We start from the raw sequence: 4,366 nt of genomic DNA on the forward strand, positions 1-4,366 counted from the left end.
GATGTAGTCACTAACCAATAAGAGGTTAATACTACAAATAGGCTAGAACTATGTCCTATCCAGTCTTTACTCATGTTGCTTTCCCACTCCCAGACCAGCCTCTGAACTTCTTCAGTGCTTATCGTCCCTTTCACCTTGTTGACTCTTCCTGTGGGATCTTGGTAGTTCTACAAGTCAGGTGGCACAGGTGAGTATCCCTGACCTATACCTCTGCTCAACCCCAACCCACCTCCAACCCCTACACACACACACACACACACACACACACACAGTGTTGGTCCCTCCTACGATTTTCATAAACATTCACTGATTAACAAGTTGACCTAGAACCTAAAGATTTTAGAGCTGGTAGGAACCAAATCCTCTCAACCAATGAGAAAAGAGAGGCAGAGAAGTGGGTGGAGGTGTTCTGACAGAGGTCACACAGCTAATTAGGAAAAGGGCCATGAGAAGAGCTGAGGTCAGGGTGGCTGGGGCCCTGAGCAGTGCCCTGTTCTCCCAGAAGCCTGTCAAATGCTTCTCTCTGGGGTTTCTTCCTACTATCAAATCCTCCTCCTCCTTCCTCTTTGTAACATGACTTCTCATCTTCAAAACACTTCCACACACCCAAGATCTCATTTAAACCCCCACTGATCTTGAGGAGCCGATATTATTGTCATTCCCCACTTTACAGACAAAAGAACGGAGCTCCAGGAGGCCAGAAGGCCCTCCCAGAGGCACCCAGCAGTTGGGAAGGGGACCATGGCTCCCAGGAGTGATAGAGGCCCTGCGTCCTGTAGTGTTTGCCACGGTCTCTGCCTCAGTAATGAGTGGGTGGCTCTACAAGCCTGAACAATCTTAAAGTCCCCTGATTTAAGCGGCTCTTGCCTTTTTATAAATTACAGCTGGATGAAGCCTCGGAGACCTCCCCCACAGCTGCAAAGCCCCCAGGGGCTGTGCAGACCCGGACAGAAGGAGGCCAGAGCTGACAGACTGCTCTCTACCTCAAAGCGCACACCCTTCCCCTGCAGGAGCTCCCCCATAATTTTCATGTATTATTGATGGCTCCTTTATTGGGGATTCTAAAAGTCCTGCTGCAGAGCCCAGCCCTGGCTCCTCCTGAATCATATTCACCGTGATTAAAATTAGAGGCTAGAAAGCTATCCGACTTAAACAGAAATAGGAAAAGGGAATTTGCTGGCTCTAGGAGCAGGGCCCTGGTGAGCACCTAGGGCTGGGGAGGAGAAGGGCCCGAGGCCTGGGCACCTGGAACAAGGGCTTGGGTTACAGAGAGGGGCATAGAGGACCTGTTTCCATGCCAGGCCTGCCACCATCTAAGGTCTGGAAAGTTCTTACTGGAGGGGACTAAGATTCTGTAGAGTAAGGAAAATCAGGCCCAGAGTAAGAAAGGAGCTTGCCTAAAGTCACACAGAGCAAACCATGACTTCTTGGCCTTCTGCCTCCCAGACCACTTCATGTTTTGTTAAGGCCTCCAGGTGAGGAAGGACACAGGTGAATGAGGAGACCGAGGCTCCAAAGGCCTTCCCAACGCCCAGGCCTGGACAGAGAAGGTTCCCTCTCTGGCCCCAGACGCCAGCAGTGGCCTGTGAAATGTAACCAAGCATATAATAAAAGGCTCCAGCCCGAAAGTTTAATTTCTAATTAGCCATTGTTCCAGATAATCTGTTAAATCATCCTGGCTCCTAGAAAAATAACCCTTTTACCAATGAGCCTGGCTGCCAAGCTGCTGGCAAAACATTTCCCATCAGCCTGTCCCTTGGTCCAGCCTGGGCAGCTGAGCCTTGAGTTTGGCTGCAGACCTGGCAGGGGAGGTTGGGGAGCCAGCCCCACCCTAAAGGCATTTGTCCCCCCAGTGTACCCCAAAACATCTACAGCTCCTACCAAATGGCATCAGGATGTCTGAAATACCACCGGTGGTTCCTTCTTCGGGGTAAAGCACTGGTTTCTTACTTAGGGCTTCTTATAAGAGCCATAATTGAACATTTTCTACATGCCAGGTACTTTAGCTCATCTAATTCTCACAGCAGGCTTCGGAGCCTTAGTACTTGCACAAGAGTCCTAGCTGGGAAGGTGGTAGGCCAGATTTGAACCCAGTCACCTTGACTTCATAGCCCACGCTCTCAAGAGCTCAGCCACGACTATAAAATGTACCTGGACGCTAACACAAAAGAGTAAGTAGATTTATCAGCCATTGAGGGACCTGGCCCTGAACTTTTCTTCAAATGAAATCTTGGGCTCCTGTCTACTATATTACCCAAAACTAACAAGCCCCTCTGGCTGAATGGGGGGAGGGGTAGCAGGAGCCAGTACAGAGTCACGGCTGGCCCCTAAGGTGCCACATCAAACCCTGCAACTAGATAAGCCACTATGAAAGGCAGGGCCTAGGCAGATGGGAGGAGCAGGGAACCAGACTCAGAAGACCATGTCATACTCCAGCTCTGCCACTTTCTAACTGAGTCGATGGGTGAAGCAAGGTCTCCCTCCATACCCTGTTTCCTCATCTGGAGTGTGGTGAGAGCCAAGTGGGTAACGGGGTGCTGCTGATGTGGAGACTGCACAGGGCAGTAGGAACATCAGTCATCCAACTGAAGGAGTGGCAGCGCAAGGGACAGAGCCTTCTCCCAGCTTTGTCTGATGGTATTGCATGATAATAATATTTACAAGTATTGGGCATAGCTGGACACTGTGCTGAGTGATTCTGTCATTTAGTCCCCACCTCAGCCCAATGAGAAGCCATCAGAAGTGGCAGAGTCGGGATTTGGAGGGACATCATGACACTGCCTCACTGTGCCAAAGCGGGTTCCAAAGCCATAATCCTAAGACTGTGAGTAGGTGCCCAGGACCCATCTGCTCCCCAAGCCAGGCCTTGGTCCTGGCCTGACAGCTCCTGACAAGGAGTCTGGGCCCTGGAAATTCAGCTGCACGATGAGAGCAAAGACCACTAAAGGCTGCCCCAGCTACCTGAGGCCTAAGAGGGGCCATTCTTTGCAGAGGCAGACTCCTCTCTGAAAAAAGGGGAGAGTCCAAAAGCCAACCCCATGCTCACCTTGGAGCCTACCTCCCAGAGAGCCCTGTACCCTGCATTGGGCTTTAGTAATAATAAGAATCCATTCATTACTTTAAATCTTTTGATAAAGGTCTATGTCACATGGCTGGGGCCAGGTCCTATGTTGGTCATCAGGGATCCCAAATTGAGCTCAATTTGTGTGAGGAAGGTTATTTCATTTCAGAATTAAGCTCCTGGCCATTGGACAAACTGGATCCCCACTGCCCTTGCCCACCTCCATCTCATCCCAGGACCTCCACAAAACTACCAACCGCTTTTGCCCTTTCCCCTGAAATCTACTCTGCACACAATGGCCAGAGGTATCTTTCTGAAACACACACTTGACTGCATCACTCCCCTGTTCAAAACCCTCAGATAGCTTCCCATCACACTTAGAGCAGTGTCTGAACTCCTACATGGCCTATGAAGCCCTATGGGATCTGCCCCTGCCAACCCCTGTGACCGCATTATCTACACTGTCCTCATTCTTCACACCACTCAAACTACGGTGGCCTTCTTTTTGTTCTTAGAGTGTAGTGAGCCTGTTCCCACCTCAGGGCCTTTGCACTTGCTGCTCCTGCAACCTGGAACACACCCCTGCCCAGACTTATGCATGGCACTACTTAGGACTCAATTTCAGTATCACCAGCTCCTCAGAAAGGCCTCACTCGACCCCCCTAACTCAAGCAGGCCTATTCTCCCTGGTCACTCTCCATCTCATTACACTTTTTTACAGCACTTATCAATCAGTACCTGAAATTATCCAATTTCTTTGCTGATTACACTAAGGCTCTCCAGAGCAGGGACTCTGCCTTTCTTGTACTCCATTATGTGCCCAGATCAGTGAACGGCATATAAAGTGGTCAATAAATGCTTGTTCAGTGACTGATGAAATCTAAGACTTTGTCCTCCCAACAAAGTTCCTGGTGGGGTGTCACCCTCCCTTCCCGAGCTAACCTCTTGCCAATCTCCAACATTCTGGACCGAAATCAGCTGCGTCACCTCCATCTCATGGCACACAGGGCATTTCCACCTCTAGGCTTTGCTCGTGTCAGGCCCCATTCCTAGCATGCACTTCCTTCCTCACACTGTCCTTCAAGTCCCAGGTCTGGTGTAACCTCCCCCAGGAAGCCTCTCCAGCCCTCTTGGGTCTCTCTCTTCTGTGAAGTGCTGAGAATCACATCTCGACTCCTTGGGAGGTTCTTGGTCTAGCTGTGGTCTGGAACTTGGAGGCCACTGAGAGGATCTATTCCAACACTCTCATCAAGATGAAGAACACGAGGCTTTTAAATCCTTCTATGTCTCTCTGGTCTCCCCAGC

The 4,366-nt window shown here is 50.3% G+C and overlaps 1 protein-coding gene across 1 annotated transcript in view; it reads right to left on the reverse strand.

The window, feature by feature from the left end:
* Positions 1-4,366, reverse strand: part of LOC111736132 (copine-5-like) — a 42,674-nt gene that overhangs the window by 15,136 nt on the left and 23,172 nt on the right. The window lies entirely within an intron of this gene.

This window comes from Pteropus vampyrus, unplaced genomic scaffold (genome assembly GCF_000151845.1).
Source record: "Pteropus vampyrus isolate Shadow unplaced genomic scaffold, Pvam_2.0 Scaffold18, whole genome shotgun sequence".
In the NCBI taxonomy this organism is placed as follows: domain Eukaryota; kingdom Metazoa; phylum Chordata; class Mammalia; order Chiroptera; family Pteropodidae; genus Pteropus; species Pteropus vampyrus.